This window comes from Cetorhinus maximus, chromosome 6 (assembly GCF_964194155.1).
Source record: "Cetorhinus maximus chromosome 6, sCetMax3.hap1.1, whole genome shotgun sequence".
In the NCBI taxonomy this organism is placed as follows: domain Eukaryota; kingdom Metazoa; phylum Chordata; class Chondrichthyes; order Lamniformes; family Cetorhinidae; genus Cetorhinus; species Cetorhinus maximus.
In genome coordinates this window covers 57,284,860-57,304,168 of record NC_135884.1, presented here as the reverse complement: position 1 = coordinate 57,304,168, position 19,309 = coordinate 57,284,860, and the positions used below count along the sequence as shown (strand labels likewise).

Sequence of the window (19,309 nt, the reverse complement as noted above, 5' to 3'; positions counted from 1 at the left end):
TTGTATTACATAGTATTTTATAACACAAACAGGCCATTCAGCCCAACAAGTCTATGCCAGTGTTTATGCACTATGAGACAATCACCATCATCATAGTGATGAATGACTCTAATGGCATTGTACCACTAGGTTGCAAAACAATGAACTTCTCAGCAATTTAGAGATCATCCTTTTAAAATGATTTCATCCTGAAGAATACTTACCTACAATCTTGCTTGCACAGTCCAAAAGGAACACCGTCCGGTAATCAGCTGAGAATCTGCCATTAAAATATACAGCATGGCAATTAAAAACCAACAGCGGTACATTTTCAATATGGAGAAAAGTAATTACATGAGTTACAATATGCAATTCATGCTAACAATCAGCAAGTGACTAGACTGTTTTGCCTGCTCAGCTTGTGTCTCCAGAGATACCTCAGCAGGTTTAGCCAAACGCAGTCGGCGTATTTTGGAACTGATCCTTGAATTTGTACCAAGTTAACTGATCTGACAGTAAAGGGGTTATAATTGGCCCAGATGGGGGCGGAGAGGAGAGGAAGTCAGACATGGCTCCTATTTCTATCCATTGATTCCTGGTGACCCCACAAGATATGAAGGGATATGGGTTAAAGGTGGGTATATGGAGTTAGATCACAGATCAGTATTGGTGAATCAGGCTCAAGGGACTAAATGGTCACCTCCTGTGCCTATGTTTCCTGTTTCAAGAGCTCATAGCTTTTGGGCTCAGACTGCAACAGTGATGTTGACTCAGCAGTCTGTTGACACTAAGCGTCAAGGTTCGCAGGTTATTTGGTTACAATTAGAAGGGACATTTCCTTTTCCAACAAAAGTAGAGGGCAGATTTTCCTTCAGCTAAAAGAAAACTTGCCAAATAACAGATTGGTAAACTTTATGCTAATCATTTGCCAGTTGGGACAAATCCCTGAAATTTCCATAGCTTTATCCCAAAATTAATAATGATGATGTGCTCCCAGCTCATATTGGGTCTGGACCTGGGAGCTCATCAAAAGACAGTAATAGGGCTGTGGAAATAATGCACAGCAGCCCAATAGAGCTGATACTTAAATGGATGTGTTCCCTTAAAGGTAAGCGAGTTATCTAACTATACATAACCGCATAAATGCTATCAGCTTTTTTTTAAAAAAAGCAGCAAATACTTCATATGGATATTTCAGTCTCCTGAAAAGCTGACAGCAACAAATTAGTGGTTGACGTGATGAATGGTTAAGACAGAAAAAGCAGTGGGCAAGTCACTGAGTAGGATCAGCCTGAACGCTGTTTGGCCACTGGTGAAATGGATCTACTGTTAAATGCAATTGGGTACCAGTAGGGCTGCCTGGTTTGCAGCCCTTCCCAGGAGACAGCATTGATATATGCCTGACAGGAGGTAGCAGTAAAACAGATGAAAGGAAGAGGTGACCTTTATTTTGTGTTTTGGCTCATCATGTTTTTAAACTTAACTTAATGCCTCGAAGATATGCAGAGATGACTCTCACCAGGTTCTTGTGTGAACAGGATCTTTATTGCAATGCGTTTAAAATGTCTGCTTTATCAGACTTACTGCTTGCAGTCTCTCTGCGCATACAGTGATATGGCGTTATATTGGGTGCATTTCCCTGGTATGCTTTTTGTACAATGCCTGCCAAGCAAGATACATTTAAAAAAGCAATCCCAATCATTAAATTGAATGACATTTGCCAACAGCCAGGGATTTCTCAGTAAGATGCTCTGTAGCTGTTTGAATTGACTTTTTTTTCCACATTTCCCTTATGCTCTTTACTGTTTTGTTAAAGTCATGTAATTGCAGCAACTGCAGTTCACTTTCCAGTGAATTAGTGGGTTATATTTAGTCAGTTTAGGCTTTAACAAAGTACCATTCTTTGGGGGGGAAAAAAATCAAAGCTCCCCTCACCAAACATTTTTTAAAAGCAATTATGAAAAAGCCCAGGGTCTCAGGGCAGCAAAAAGTATGTGAGCCCTGCTCAATCCTGGCCCAAGAACATAGTGGGATGTTCTACTGAAATGCCTCTGATAGTTAACTGAAGCTCTGGCACACTGTGGGCAACAAACCTACAGGATGATTTAAAGTATCTGCCAAAAAACTACAGTGCGTCTAGTTAGATGGACAACATCCCAATTTAACAGACCCGCAATGTTTGTATTTTTCTTTGTACCACTGCTTTTGGTGTGTGAAATTTAGTATACTTTTGAGTCATGAATGTCATGAAGTATATTTCTATTACAGTTTACAGGCTTCCCTTTAAACTGCAATTTAAAGCCCTAGAACATTTATTTTTTCTCCCCTTCCGGTGCTTCAGAATTGAATTTTACTCCTTTCTTGCCCCAGTCAAGAGACAATATCAAATGAAGTTATACAGAGTTGCACAAAGGTTATCATGTAAATAGATTTTTTTTGACTGAAATTAAATTGGATGCAATTTCAGATACAGGCACCTTGAATTTTTCAAACATAGTCTTGCTGTCACTGTCATGAGCAGGAATAGGCTTCGAAAGAAAAAAATTGTCATGATTTCCTGAGGATTTGTAACTGTCAAAGGAAATATTCACAACAGTGCTCCAACATCACACAGCTCAGCCTATAGCTAGTGTCTCAGCTGCTTCACTAAAGTAATTTTAAAAAGGTGTTTATTTGGATTGAACGCATATTCCTGAGGGGGGTGTGCTTTAAACATGCATCCTGTGAAACTATGCATGACATTGTATTAGTTCATTGAAATGACGGCATCTCAAAACAAAACAGGAGTAATGGTAGCGTACAGCGTCTGCACCAAAAGGCAGGTGTCCATCTGGTCCACCTGCAATGCTGGAACTAACAACTTGCGCATCCTGCTTTCAATCACCTCGCCATTGCTGGCTGTGCTTTCAGCGGTCTCAGCCTGAAGCACTCAGTTTCCCTCCCAGGCCCGACGGCCCCTCTCTCGCACTTCATTTAAGATGTTCCTTAAAATTTATCTTTTTGACCAAGATTTTGGTCATTTGCTCTAATAGCTCCTTCTGTGCCTCTGTCAGATTTTGTCTGGTAACACTGCTGTCAAACACCTTGGGACATTTTAGCAAGTTAAAGGCACAATATAAATGCGAGTTTTTGTTGAGTAATCGCTTCCTACTGAGGGACAGAGGAAAAAGCACAGGGAAGTTTGTGCGCCTGTGCACTTCCCAATGACCAGCAATAGAACGGCATTGCCAGAAGCCTGGGACTTTTTCACTTCATGGAGAAAAGGTGTATCACAGGGAGATAATGGGAGGGGAAGCTGAACTATCATGCATTGGTGATCAGAACTCATGTTCTCAATGTATTTGAAGTAAATGCAGGTTGAATAGCACAAGTCCACCACTGATATGTGCAAAATTGAAAGGGTAAATTAGAGAAAAAAACAAATGCAAATCATGTTAATTTTTAGCAACACAGTTAATGATTAGTGACATTACATAGTATTCACATCCCAGAAACAGACCATTCAGCCCAACTGATCCATGCTGGCGTTCATAATTCACATCAGTCTCCTCTTCACTAATCGTCCCAGAAGAGCTTTCTACTCCTTTCATTAATCTTCCTTTTTAATTTAAAATGCACTGAAGCTACTTTCAATCTTAGTTTTCTGTACAACAAATTGAGAGGAGAGAGATTCAATATTGCCTATAAAAAAAGGTGGATATTATTAACTGAAAACTCACTGCATTAGATTGCTGCCAATGTGAGTACAAGGGCTAGATTAAAGCCCTATTAAACTGAATTGAACTGCTTTGAAAGCAAAAATCAAACTAATGTGGTTGCCAAAAAAAAACTCAAGTGATATATTTTTCACATGAAAAACGAAGAGTCCTGTGAAGTGTGAAGAGTTCAAACTCAGCCAGGAAGACCAGAGTACAGACTTGGTGTTTTACTTTCACACTGGAAGATGGAGTCCTTCAGCAGTTGAACTTCTACTTAATGTCATCATAAACTTTGTGGCTAGTTAAGTAGCACACTATATGCAGCCTCTAGGATCTTGGTTGGAAGAGTCCAAAAGTATTCCCATGTTACTGGCTGGAAGGCTGCCCAATGAGTTTGAGCAAACTCTACCCAGTTCCTTATGGGTATGAGCTCACAGCACTAAACTGGCACTGATGCAGCAATCTCATTTGGAAGGTCATGAGGGACCAGATTGGTCACATTATAAATGTTCAACATAAATTAATGTCGTAGAAATATCTTCAGAAATTAACTTTTCAGCCCAGAATCTAATTTGTTTCACATTTTATTGCACTTTAATCAAGGAATGCAACAATTTCAGACATTGTTCCTGGATTTAATGCAGTTTATCAATCAACCTTTGATCACTGATTGCATCCTCACCTTCGAGTTTAAAGGGGATAGGCACAAGCCCTATTCTGAGACTGACAGTTCAGTGTGACAATGAGAGCACGCAGCATTGTTAGAAATTGTGTCTTTCAGATGAGACGTTAAAACAGAAGTGCTGCTTGTTCACTCATGTGGATATAAAGAAGATTTCAGGACACTGTTTTATTCATATGAACATAAGAAATAGGAGCAGGACTAGGCCATTGACACTGCTCTATCATTCAATAAGTTTGTGGCTGTCCTTCCACCTCAGCTCCACCTTCCCTGACTGTTTCTTACCACATAATATCTAAAAATCTATTGATCTTCATCTCGAATATACTGAATGACTGAGCATCCATGGCTCTCTGGAGTAGAGAATTCCAAGTATTCACAACTGAGTGAAGAAATTTCTCATCTCAATCCTAAATGGTTGACCCACTATTTGAAGACTGTTAATGCCTACATCGAAACACCTTGGCCAGCCAAAACTTCCTGCAGCATCTACCTAGTCAATGTCTTTAAGAATTTGATATGCTTCAACGAGATTTCCCCTCATTCTTCAAAACATTAGGGAACATAGGCCTGGTCTGCTCCATCTCTCCTCGTAGGACATTTCTTCCATCCCAGGAATTAGTCTAGTAACCTTTGGTGCACTTCCTCTCAGGAAAGTATATCCTTCCTTAGTTAAGGAGATCAAAACTGTACACAGTACTGCAGAAGTGGGCTCATCAAGGCCATATATAATTGCAGTAAGGCTTCTTTACTTATGCAACAGTCCATTTGTGAGGAAAACTAACATATCATTTGCTTTCCTAATTGCTTCCAGCACTTGCATATTAACTTTGTGATTCATGAACAAGGACACTCAGGTCGCTCTGAATAATTAACATTTTCTAGTCTCTCATGATTTTAAAATATTCTGCTTTTCTATTTTTCCTATCAATCTGGATAACTCCTCATTACATTCCATGTCATGTTCTTGCCCACACACTTAATCTGCCACTATTCCTTTGCAGCCTCTTTGCGTTCTCCTCACAGCTTACTTTCCCACCTAGCTTTGTACTATCAGCAAACACGGATTCTGTCTTGTCATCCAAGTCCTTGATAGAAGTTGTAAATAGCTGAGGCCCAAGCACTGATAATTTAGGGCATCCCACTAGTTGTAGTCTGCCCACCCAAGAAAATGACCTGTTTATTTCTATTCTGTTTTCTGTCTGTTAAACCATCCTCAATCAATGCTAATATATTACCCCAACCCCACAAGCCCTAATTTTGATTAATGATTTCCTGTGCGACATCTCATTGAATGCTTTTTGAAAATCTAAATAGCTATATCCACTAGCTCCCCCATTATCCACCATGCTGGCCACAATATCAAAACACTAATAGATTTATCAAACATAATTTCCCTTTCATAACTCCCTCCCTAACAGCACTGTGGGTGTACCTACACATCCCTAATACAGGTAGTAACTTCCAGCATTTTACCTACTACTAATGCCAGTTTAACTGGCCCATGGATCCCTGTTTTCTCTCTCTCTCTCCTCTTTCTTGAATAGCAGGGTGACATTCGCCACCATCCAATCGACAGGGACCATTCTAAAATCTAGGAAATTCTTTTTAATTCCCAAGGATGCAAGCCATCAGATCCAGGGATTTTTTCAGATTCCTCACTCTACTGTTGTTCCCATTGCACAAAAAATATTCTGGAAACAAAGCATGTTATGTTTGACATTTCTTTCTTCGTTACAAGTTCTCCTGTCTCTTCCTGTAAGAGACCCATACTTAGACTCACTCATCTCCATTTTTACATAAAACAACAAATTGTAAAAGTTTTTATAGTGATGTATCTTGCTAGTTTACTCATTCTATTTTTTTTAAGTCAATTTCTTCGTCATCCTTTGCTGAATTTTAATTGTTTTCCAAATCTCAGGCTTGCAATGCTTTTTGTCAATGATAAGTCTTTTCCCTTCATTCGAATACCAACCCTTCTTGTTAAGAACATTGCAGGTTTTCATCCCTCATGCGTATGTATAGTTATTGTGAATTATTAATTTTAAAAAATATTTGTCATTGCATACCCATAATTTCTTTGACAGTAGTTTCCCAATCTACTTTAGTCAATTTTCCCCTCATACCCATGTAGTTTGCTTGGTTGAGATTTACGACCCTGGATTCAGGCTGAACTATATCACTCTCAAACTCAAGGAAAATTCTACTATAATAGTTTTTCCTCAAAAGGTTCCTTTCACTACAAGGTTATTATTAAAGACTGCCACATTACATGATATTTGATCTCAAATAACATGACCTGACTTTCGCACTTGGCATGTGTGCCCAGTGGGCGGGAACAGAAGCGGATGTGGAATCGCAAATGCAATTTCACATAGGACAGCCAATTAAGGTCCGCCTAGTACGAACACGTCTTCTCAATGGTCAGGAAGGGCCGTATTGGGGTGGGGGAGGGGGAAAGAGAAGAAATCTGTCAGGCGCTGGGTCCAATGGTGACCCAGGTGCTTTAAAACCAGCAGAGGCAGCTCCCTGAAGGCTGCCAGGGGAGAATCTTTGGAGTCTGTATAGGAAACCATTTCATTTGAACAATGGCCTCACCCAGTGGCTGGAGACATCAGGCGGGAGGGCAAGTCGGGTGGGCACTCAGCCCCCCATTTCTCGGACGAGCGCCTCGCGGTCCTTGTGGAGGAGGTCAGGCGGGACACTAGTACCCAGGGATGGCAGGAGGCAGCCACCGCACTGGACCAACAAAGCCTGGGGAGGAAACGGCAGCCGAGGTCAGCAGCTATGACGTCGTGCGGTGCACATGGGCGCAGTGCCGCAAAAGGGTCAACAATCTGCTGCGCTCGGCAAGGGTGAGTACCGAGTTAGCATTGATCAGTGTGGACAAGTGTTAAGGTCTGGCCGTCCCCCCCGTGGAGCTCAGGGGTGTTAGAGTCTGAGTGCCAACTGTCAATGACACCAGCACTGGCCAATGGTGCAAGCCCTGGCTGTTCGGCCTGAGTGCCTTGCGGGTCGATGGCCACGACTAGGATGTGTCCTGCAAGGTGTCCTAGGGAGTGGGGTTTGCCAGCCTGCAATGGCGCTGCAGGTAGAGAGTGGACTAATCAATGCTCCTCTGTCTTTTCAGAAGAAAAGCCATAACACCACCAACAAAAGATGACAGGTGGAGGCTCCCCTAAACAACCTCATTCTGGCGAGGTACGAGATGGATGCCTTGAAGCTGGAGAGCCGCCACCCAATTCAATCAGCTGGTCGTGGGAGAGGCAAGATGCAGCAGTCACAAACCGAAGTTCAAGGCACCTTGAGCACAAGAGGGACTGTTCACAGATGATCTTCTGTTCTGTAATGCTTTGTTTATATGTTTGCTGGTGTGACCATTAACACCATATATTGTTATGTTCACTTGATCTGAGTGCCAACAGGATATAAATTTTGCTTTTGTCTTAATGACCCAAGTATGCTGCATGTGTTTTGTAGGTGCTGGGCACGACGTATTTAATGCTGGATGTAAGTGGCTCTAAACTTTAATGCACAGGCACTGAGTGGAATGTGGGTTCAAAGGAAAGGGTCATTTCAAACATCTGGGATGAAGGCGGCACCCCTGGCATGAGGTGGAAGCAAATCTTTGGCAGCCTAGCTCAAGGAGCAATGGATCAAGGCATCCCTGACTCCCTGAAGGATCCAGGAGGTCTGCCTCCACGTCCTCGCCGTGGTCCTCACTGAGCTCTTCCAACTCACCACTGGATTCATCATCTGTGGCATGTGGAGCTGCCTCAAGATCCTCTTCCTCCAGTGGGTCCCCCTTTGCCATTGCCAGATTGTGAACGCAGCATGCAACCACGATCAGTGACACCCACTCTGGGATATTATAGTGCTCCCCCTGAACAGTCCAGGCATCAGAATCACATCCTAAGATGACCTACGGTCCTCTCCATTACCGCCCTTGTTGTGGAGGCAAGACTCCTATTATAACGTTGTTCTGCCTCTCTTTTTGGGTGGCGGAGATATGTTATAAGCCACCTTTTCAACAGATATGCCTTGTTACCCAGCAACCATCTATCCAGTCGGGCTGGAGCACTGAATAGCCTTGGCACCTGGGAGTGTCTCAGGGTGTAAGCGTCATGGGAGCTGCCAGTGTACCTTGCACAGACTTGCAGAATCAGTGTCTTGTGGTTACAAACTATCTGAACGTTCATGGAGTGGAATCCCTTCCTGTTGACAAAGGCACCCGGCTGACCCACTGGTGCCTTGATGCCACATGTGTGCAGCCTATTGCACCCTGGATGCGGGGGAACCCAGCAATCGCTGCAAACCCTCTGGCTCGCTCAGCCTGGCTGGCCTGGTCCTTACAGAAATGAATAAATGCCATTACCCACCTGAACAGAGTATCAGTCACCAGCTTGATGCAACTGTGGACAGCTGATTGGGAGACTCCATAAAGATCCCCCACTGACCCCTGGATAGAGTCAGAGGCATAGAAGTTGAGGGCCCGTAACATTCAGAGCCACTGGCATGGGGTGTCCACCCACACAGTTGGAGCTGACCTCAGGCCCAATCATCTGGCAAATGGAGGTCACGGTCTCCCCGGAGAGGCGGAGCCTCCTTCAGCATTACACCTTGGACATATTGAGGTAGCTGCATCACTACCTGTAAACCCTGGCAGCAGGATAGTGACATCTTCTGCAGCCCCTTCTGCCTTGGACTACCTGCTGACCCTGCACCCCTTGTGCCTGCGCCTCTCCTCCCACAGGTCCCTCCCCTGGAAGCTGCATTGGGACACCTGGCCTCCTCCCTCTTCCTCCTCAGAGGTGCCGCCACTGGCAGAGAGCGCAATCCCCATTACCAGGGTAACAGAAGGCTGTCTGGTGCCTGGAAGGGTCCACGTGGTCAAAATTCTCTGGGGCCCTTGGAGACACCAATGAGTCCTGAAATGAGGCCTGGAAATGCTAAGAATGAAGATGAAGCGGTCAAGTTCAAATAAGTATCCAGCAGCAAACTAACTCCTCACTATTCACAATGGCTATGGTGCAGACCTTTTTTATCCCGCCCTTGGGTGAGGTTTCATTAAAAATGTCTGCCTGCCTGTGCGACGAGCACAAAAATCACATAGGCAACATAAAATCAGGATCAATAGCCTTTTTAATGGCCTTAAGCGCCCCTTTAATTGTTGGGCACGGCTCCAGCGCTCGCTGACCTGAAGATCGCTAGCATGCGGGATGATGTTGGGACATTCGTCCGATGTCATCTTGGGCTGTTTCACATCCGTTTGGTTCGGGCGTCCGCGAGACCCAAAATTCTGGCCTATGTTTTCTGCCCCTTGTTATTTCTTAGCTCCACTCAAATTGGTTCTATATATTGATTTTTTTAAGCTAAAATCCTTTCAGTCTACCGCCTTTATCCATCTTTTATTATCACAACTAGCCCTCCCCAACATGTCCACTTTGCCCATTTCTTCTAAAGCTTATGTAGGAATATTTAGCTGCCAACCTTAGTCATTCTGCAACCACATCATCTTACCCATTTCTTTCTTTGTGCTATTTCATTTATTTTGTTGCGAATGTTTTGCCTACAGAGATAGCACCTGTAACTTTATTTTCTATTTTTCCCTTGTGCCTTAGTCACTATTATCCCTTTTTTTTTTAAGGTTCTGTCCCTTCTTTTCCCACTGTTTATTTTTATCTAAATTTACTACGCTACCCAACAGTCTTGACACTTCTCTTACTGCTTTTGAATTATGTTTCACATATCTGACCAATACCACTTCAGCCACTCCACCCCCACAGTATCCCTCCTCCCTCGGACTTCATTAGTTTAAAGCTCTATCTTTTGCCCTGGTTATTTGACTCGCCAGGCCGCTGGGCCCAACCGGTTTAAGTGGAGCCCCATACCAGGGAACAGACCTTTCTTCAGCAATGGTGTCAATATCCTATGAATCAAAATTATACTTTCCACACCATGCACTCATTTAACCTTCTAAATCTTTTCATCCCTATCCAATCAGTCCTCAGCTCAGGCAACAACGCAAGAGATAATTACCTGTGGTGTTCTGCATTTTAGTTTGAGGAACTAGGGTCCAAGCTGTCTCAGCAGAGCCTCATTCCTGGTTTCTGGATCACTGGTTCCCACAGACCATGGCAATTGTATCTTCCCCCTCCCACTCCAATTCTAAGAGCAATGAAGCTCTCCCTGGTGTTCTGATCCAATACTTATTCCTTGAGCAACATTACTAGAACAAATTATACAAATCATTAACACTTTGATGTTGTGGGAGTTTGTTGTGTGCAATCTGGCTGTTGTGTTTCCTACATTACAACACTTAGTACGCAATACTGCCAGTTAAAGTATTTTGGGATGTTCTGTAAGGCACTCTAAAATTGCCTGTTCGTTCTTCTTTTTCAATACAGAAAAGCTTTCTATAAATCCTTGAATGAATACAAAATTATATTGTCCTGCTTCTCTTATAGAAAAATAATTTGCATTTATATAGCACCTTTTACAAAATGTCCCAAAGCACTTCATAGCCAATAAAATACTTTTCAAGTGAGTGACTGTTGTAATACAGGCAAATATGGCAGCCAATTTTCACACAGCAAGCTCCCATGTGCAAATGTAGGTCAATGCACCAGGAAAACTCCCGACTCTTTTTCAAGAGTCCTTTATGTCTTCCTAAGAGAGCAGATCAGGCCTCAGTTTAATGGCCCGCTCCAGGGATTTGAGCATCTCCATTGTAGTATAGGAAGACTGCGCTGTCAGATCTGCCATATTGGATAAGACTTTAAACCAACGCCTCCACAAACAAAACAATCTCAATCTTCTGAGAAACCTGCGCAATATAATGCATTTATTTTTCAAACAACACTTTTTTTTAAAAAAAGACATTTACATCATCAAGGGTTCGCTGATTGAGTGCTGCAGACAGTTTGATGAAATGGAGCAAGTTTAAGTTCAGTTAACAATGAACTGTCAGTTCAACTTCAAATTGCTACATTTCTTGACACCAACTCACAAACTCACTAATTCAAAGAGCAGGCTGCATCCTGGAATTTTTCAGTTTAACAGTTTGAAACAGATTGAATATTTAAAAACGGATCCAAGAGATATTTCTAAAAGCTGAATGACAACAGACAAAAACAAAGTCCAATTAAGGGAATCAATATGCCAATATGTAGTTGTGATTTGGTGGTAATATAAATGTGGGCTGTATTGTTCGTGGTACTGGCTGACATTCATTTATAGACTATAGTGAAGTAGAGACTAAACAGTGGAGGAGCAGTCAGGTAATTATTGAAGGCCATTCCAGTCTCAAGTTCCACAGCTTTTCTCAGCATTTCCAACTCATTTTGTCTCAACTCTCATCTCTTGTCTCTCCCTGATCTAGATCATGTTACCACATCCTCCTTCCTCTTTAATTCACTGAATTAGGAGTCAATGCTCATCTTCACCATTTACTCATTACTTATCTTAAATTCTTGTGGAAAGTCAAAAGTTGAAAATCTTGTGTATTTTATTTTTAAAAATCAAATACGACAGCAGCTGCTACAACTATACAAATGTTACCAATAAGCTATGATTTGATCCAAGTGGAGGGGTGTTACAGTTCACTCAGAGTCCAAGCTGCTCTGGCAACATGCACTTTTCACATGCATATTTTAGTCTGGAGCTATGGATAGTGACGGTGGAGGCTCCAATGTTCTTTCCATCACATGGCCAACCAGGAATCGTTCCCGCTCTTGCCACTTACCATTAGCGATGTTGGAAGCATTTACAGGTTGACACTCAATCTGTTTGGCCACATCATGAATAAATCATCCTGAGGTAGGAAGCACCCAAGCTGCTGCTTCAGAGGCAAGGACACTATCCACTACACCACAAGACTTTGAGGCAAGTAAGTTTTTCTAATTACAAACTGGAGGCAGGAGATGGCAGCAAAAAAAAAAGCACAGTACGCAATCTGGGCCACAGCATGGGTAAATTCAAGTCACGTCAGGTCGATCACTTGAATCTAAATCCTTGTGGTGGCTGCATCTTTTATATCATAAGCAGAGATCCCCTCTTTTAGACTATTTGCTTCGATACAGCATACTGAAAGTCAGCAACAGCTGTACATGTCTATGTATGGACCTCTGTTGAATATTGATGAAAAACCCACCTTTCCCTATAAACGTGTGGCAACCATGATGGTAGGAGACAAAGTGGATGGAACCTCTGGCTTTCTTAGGTTATACAGGACCTGGAAAACAAAGTTCATTATGTAGTTCTTTAATATCTATACTGCAGGCTTCTAACCATTAATGATCAAGTGTGCACAGAATATATCAATCTTCAAATTAAACTTCATTTGTAGCAACTAGCAACGGTCTCAAATTGTTAAGGGTGAGCTGCTTTGTAAAGTTAAGTCTTTTGTTTTCAGAGGACAAAGGTCCTCATTCCTTTGCTTAAACTCGGGTGCTGCACAACCAGCATGAGCATCACAGGGACAATCATGCAGCATGGTGCCGAGCCGATTTTCTAATCTGCTGTGACAGGAGCTGCTATGCTGGCTGTAATTACATGGCGTCTATGTAATTGTCATGAGATTCATGAAACTCGTCAGCTGAAAAGTCAGGTGATTCCTTTCTTTTCCCCCTCTCTCGGTCAGAGATATACTAAGCAGCAAGGGAAAAGTTTCAGGAGCTGCGAGTTAATTTGTTATTACATATTCGAAAATAAAATATTGATACTTTAAAAAACAAGCAGAGTCGAGTGTTTTCATAACAAGGCATCTACACATGGCAACGTCAATCTTTACTAAAAAAATCTTTACTGGTTTGGTGGACACCTTGGTAGCTGGCAGAGTTTATGAAACTACATGCAAATTAAAGTGTGCGCATCATGATATTGGGGGGAGGGGGCTGCTCTACCATCACCTCGGGTTCTTGAAATACAAAATGCGAATGTTGCACGGATTCAAGCCTGGAAATGCTATTCCTTCGTGATGAAGCTCGAGCAGGAGCCATAATGAGTACATAATGAGTCGCCCCTGCCCACAGCAATAGGAGATGATCGTACAAGCTTTCTCCGCATGGTCAGTCTTGGCCGTGGCTAGACAGTGATAAAGAGAGCCATTGCTGACAAACTTTTCTCAGTGTTGCCAACCATGCAGGGCTGTTCCTTTACAGAGACATAAATTTAACAGGTTTTGCTGGTATTCTGCATTCCCCTATGACCAGCATTGTATAACAATACTCACTGAAGGGTGTGAGTTTGACACTAATGCAAAAAGCGACAGAGACTGGCTCGTATTTGGAATTGTGAACTCAAGGGAGAGACAGTGAGCTTCGAGAGTCTAAGCTAACCTTGTTGAAGACGGATAAGATTTGTCACGAGACTGAAAACAAAGCGGAGCAACTTAAAAGCTATCCGGAGTTGAAAGGGCAGAGTGCGAGTGTGATATTTAAAGTCATAGAAAGCACGAGGCATGGCAAGGTAAGCTTCAGGTCAAAGCTAAAGAATCCCCAAAGACTCGTGATTGCTGGAACAGACAAAATTCCCACAGGGGAAAAAAGTGTATTATATTGCAAGATGAGAGAATTTTTTGTTATATTGCTCTCTCTGCTGTCCTGTGGTGGAGGTGTAAATAAAGCTAGTTCAATAATGGCTGCCTGCAGCTGAGGATGTGTTAGTCTTAGTGAAATACACAAAGAGCAATTTGGGAAGGTGTGCAACAAGTACAGAAAGAACAACCATTTCAAAGTTAAATATCACAATGAGAATTGCCTGCACACGGATAGATAGCTAGACCAAATCGATTAAGAATCAACAAGACCAGTCATATTGGTTTTGATGACTGTGTTACACTCGAGCTCTGGAGTCAGGCAACTGCCTAAGGTTTTAAACAGACACCAGTGCACAAGGTAATATAATTCCCCTTCTCATGTCAGTGAAAAAGCAACAAGGGATTTTAAGCTTCCAGAGGGGTGGAACCACTTCAGCAATTATAACTTATGGCAGATCAAGTCTCCTCATTACAATTATGAATTCTGGTCCAGTGAAGTGATAATATGCGTCAGCTCATTGATAGCATGACTATAACACCTCTGCTAGTTAGCAAGGCCTGCCTGGGCATGCAATAGGCATAATGATAACGATGCAATTAATAAAACGCCATCTCCTGGAATAATAGTTTACATGATCAATGTCAAGAAGTCGCTAATTAAGGACTATTTAATACCGAAATAGCTATGGGTGTTCAGTGATGGAGTAGGACAAGTTAGATTGAATGTCAAATCAGACTGAACAAGACCAACTTGTTCCGTGCCATGTGCCAGTACCTTTAAGGGATAAGCGGAAGAAAACCCTGGATGGTCTGGTCAGACAGAACATCATCCTCCTGTAACATTGCCCTCATGCATCTGTTCAGTGATACTTGTACCCAAGAAGGATGGTGTACTGTGCATCTGCTTAGATCCTAATGATTTGAACAAATCTTTCAAGTGAGAGCAATATCCAATAGCAATGATTGAGGGTGTGGCTACACACACACATAGTGCTCAAGTCTTCATGAATCATGGGTTTTGGCAAGTCTCAATGAACAATTGTCATATCTTAAGAGTATTCCAGACACTTTTGGGCAATTCCTGTGGATCCTTTGGGATTAGCTCAGCAGTTTTCAACAGAAGGTACATGAGCTGATAGAAGGGCTGCAGATGATTTTGTGGCAATTAGTTTTGGGATTCAAGCGATTCAAGATCATGATAAAAATCTAGAAGCTTTCTTACAGTAGCAACGGCTTCTTTTTGAACTCTACGGTAAGTAGGTACCATGTTTTGAGAGGATGTGCCGCGAGATGCGCATTGAATGTAAGTACATAACCTCTGAGTAATCATCACCTGGTTTGTCAGGTGATTGTTCAGGCGATTCCTTTGTTTCCTCTTTGTTAAGTGTGTTCTGTAAGTAGCAAGACACTTCCAGCTCCTGCAAGTTAAATTGTTATTTTACAAATGTAAACAAAACGTTTGGGATTCTTTATAATAACTCATGGCCTACTTTTTCAGGAGGTATTAATGTACCCGAGGGTTTATACAAAGTGTTGGCAACTTACCCAGCATTTACTGGGAAGTCCATCTGGAAGATAAGCAGAGATTGCCGGTGGCAGGCTGGGTAGGCCATCCCAGCTGACATGGTCAGCAGCTTATGTGCACTTGATTGCTTTGCTAATCAAAATTTTAAGAGCCAAGAAAAGCATAAGTCACTACACCAGACACCAGTGATGAACAGGCAGTCCTTAAGTTCAGGTTGCTATGGTTCGACTAACAGTAAATACTTTGGATGAAGTATTCCTATGATTTGCATAATATTTTAACGTTCCATCTGCCTGCCCCATATATGGATGAATATATTGAAATTCCCACTGTCATTCCTCCACCCAGCCAAGGTGAGCCTGGGGCCACTGGATAGGCCCCAGCTGCCTTTTCTTCCATCTCTCCCTAGATTTCTGCTGGCTTTGCAGTCTAACACCAACAGAAAATATAGGATCTCCCAGCTACAAGAGTGAATCGTCAACTTGTTCAGATTTGCCACTCTCAAAAACCATCCATCAGGAGGTGTAAGAGGAGACGGGGGAAACTCTTGCTTTGTGGAGAAGTGTCTGGCATTTGGTTGCATGGTTATAAGCAGCTACTCAAACGCTTGATTGAAACCAGGTATGTGTCGTGCTAGATAACACTCTCCCTTCCATTCCTCCTCGTCTTCAGCTGTACTACTATATTCGCAATCATGGTTTCGATGCTGGAACCATGATCATGCAAAATCAGCTGCGCTGGCCTGGCCATTGCACCCGCATGCCAAACAGCCAGCTCCCAAAGCAGGTTATCTTTGTTACTCAAGGATGGCACCAGATCTCAGAGAAAGCTTTTTAAGGACATTCTAAGGGCCTCTTTGAAAAAGGGATAAAATCGACATGGATGCATGTGAGGAACTTGCCAAACACTGTGCCGTGTGACGTCACCTCATCCAACAAGCTGAAAGTGACCGCATAAACTCTGCTATGGAGAAGCGATGAAAGCGGAAGGAGAGAGAAAGCAGAATGGTAGCTCAAGAACCAACCCCCCCCCCCCGCCCACTTCTGCAGGGCAACTCTTATCCTCTCTGCCCAATGACCTGTGCCTTAAGGATTGGCCTGCTCAGTCACCCGAGGAGACAAATCATGAAGCCTGGAAGAAGACATCCTCCTCATTTCAATGGACTGATGACGATGACTATGATATACCTGCTCGATCTCCACACTAGAATAATTTAGTGTCAAGCAATTAGAAATTAAAAAAGCACAGAATTCTGCAGCTGATTCTCAACGAATAGCCACCAAAATTCAAGTTTGACTATTTAATTCGACGTCAGTGACACCCAAAGAACAATGAATCGAATGATTATTCATAAGATTTACCCAGTTAGTATTGTCCTAGATTCTCAGAAAAAAACTACAAAACAAGCAAAGCCAACAAAATGTCCTTGCTTAATTGAACTGAGCTCCAAACCCACATCCTTCTTCAATTCAAATGAAGCTGCATAAAGATACAGCTCAGTCCTGACCAAAATGAATGGCAGAAATGGCTCAAGGGGCTGAATGGCCACCAGCAGTCCTATGTTGTTTCCTAATTTGACCAAGTCTTACACACAACAAAGGGATGTAAAATTAAGTATCCAGGTCTGAAACGTTAACTTGTCTCTAACAGCAGGATTCAGGCCTTTGTTCAATAATTCTATGGCTGTTCTGTGGTAGCAGATCACTGGAAATGCAGTGTAAACATTTACTTCCAACGCTTCTCAGGAGTTCTGCCGATGTCATAGCAAATGATTAGGAGAATTCCCATGGAAATTCAGTGTTCTATTCTCCAGCACCGTTAATTATATCAACTTTCCAGAAATTGCAGTTTCTTTTTTTCATTTACGCATGATTTCTGACTGCTCAGAACTTGAGCAGTCACCAACTTTAATTTTGTCCTCATGTTCTCCTTGATATTAATGAAAAAAAAACACTTATTTATTTTTGCAGAGCTTCACACATTTATGGCCCTGATCCTCATATGAAGGATCTTTAAGGCATTGATTTTCCAAACTGGAGATAACTTTAGAGGGAACTGGAATAAATTATTTCCAGACAATACCAATTCACTATTCAGTACTTTCAAATCTTGCCCCCACCCCCCACCAACCCCCCATCCATAGAAACTTTGTTTGTCCATTTTAAATTTCTATCTGCGCCAAGACAGCTTGAGGCACTTTTTCCCTCAACCCCCAACAAGTCACTCTTTTCTCATTTTTGGGACATGAATGGATGCCTCATATCTGAATATTGAGACAGAAATGAAGGACAAAAAAAAGTGTAATGAAACCCTCTCAAAAGGGAAAAAAAAGAGCTAGTCAGTTGCCGTTGTGGGGAGGGACTAGGCTGACTTGAATAAATCAAGCTTCGTATCAATGCACTAAACATAGGAATTGCTAGATAAGTCATCCATGATTCATTGTGTTTGATTTTCACCATCCTGGTAGTTACAGGATACGATGATAATGGAGTTGACTAATCGTATCAATCAATCAATCTCTTAATTTGTCTATAAGAGATAAAATGAGGAACCTACCCCCCCAACCCCCTCCAATAGCAGAGTGTTTTAGGATCTATTGATCCAAAGTCACTTGTCCCCTCCAAGCATGCACACTTAGCATACATCATGACCTGGAGTTTGCAGTCCCAATGTTGGTGAATGTTGAGAATTTCACCACTTGAGGGCTGCAACAGGACTTCAGCTTCCGGGGAGCCCACTTATGCTTAAATCCAAAGTTGCCACATGCCTGAATCGACTCCTCAAGATGATGGTTTTACCGAGTCTGCCATCCAGGATTTTGGGCTGACTGCTCAGCAGTTGCATTTGTTTTTTTTTAAAAAGGGCTGCTCCTAGCAGCACAGAGCCCACTCAGGAGCACATCCCTTAAACCAAAAAGAATGTTAAAACACACCCACTGCTCCAGCTCCTCTGCTCACATTTCCCTCCCCCAACCAACCCTGGAATTTGTTGAAGCTAATTATTTTTGGTATTGGAAGTGAAGTACCCGTAAATTGGTGGTGATTCATTCCTCTAGCTCTGAGCTACCGCAATATCCTCCCTCAGTTAGGTCAAAGTTAGCAAATACAGCCTTCCGGACTTAACATCGAGTTCAACAACTTCAGACCTCTCCTCTATCTACACTTTTTTTTTAACCCCTTTCTTCAAAATTCATTTTTTTTTTTAATCTGCTTATTTTTATTTATTTCTATTTTCATTCATTTATTCATCGTTTTATCCCCCTTTCCCCCCCCCCTTTTTAAATCCCTTTTTCCTCCCCCCACCACCACCCCCTCGCCCCACCCCACCCCCATTAGGGCTTTTTGTCACTTGTTCATGTTGTTCTTTTCAGGATGCTTACCCTTGTCCTGCTATTAACACATTCTGCTTTCTTACCTTTATGCCACCATCAGCACCTTTTTTTAGCCCTTACCACTACCATTAACATACCTTTGTCCTTTTGTTCATGACATATTTGTTAGTCTCTCCTTTGTCCCCATCTATCATTGGCCTTCTATCCAGCTTCATCTGCTCCACCCCCTCTTAAACAGTATAAATTTCATCACATTTCTACTTCTCTGTAGTTCTGAAGAGTAGTACGGACTCGAAAGGCCAACTCTGTTTCTCTCTCCACAGATGCTGTCAGACCTGAGTTTTTCCAGCATTTTCTGTTTTTGTTAAAAAAAGGACTGGGTTTTACTTTTTACATTTGTGCTTGTATAAAAAGCCAACAACAAATGACTGAACAAAGCCTGACATCTGAACTGTGGCAAACACTCGTAACCTTTAAATATAGATTGCATTCAAATTGACCTAACAGACCACGTTTGTCATCCAACAACTTATATAGCACTTTTCACATAAAATGC

At 42.3% G+C, this 19,309-nt stretch overlaps 1 protein-coding gene across 15 annotated transcripts in view; it reads right to left on the bottom strand.

The window, feature by feature from the left end:
• The window catches only part of lrrn1 (leucine rich repeat neuronal 1), a 113,378-nt gene that overhangs the window by 8,923 nt on the left and 85,146 nt on the right, over positions 1 to 19,309 (bottom strand). For 5 of the 15 annotated variants that reach the window (XM_078543756.1, XM_078543758.1, XM_078543755.1 and 2 more), the window contains 2 exons: positions 12,512 to 12,592; positions 204 to 259 (listed from right to left, as the gene is read on the bottom strand). The exons of 3 other annotated variants lie outside the window; for them this stretch is intronic. The gene's annotated coding sequence lies outside the window, so the exon portion shown is untranslated. Of the gene's footprint in view, positions 1 to 199; positions 260 to 12,511; positions 12,593 to 15,230; positions 15,316 to 15,442; positions 16,366 to 18,890; positions 19,173 to 19,309 lie in introns of those variants that run through there. 7 more of the 15 variants (XM_078543762.1, XM_078543763.1, XM_078543759.1 and 4 more) reach the window with 5 other exon arrangements.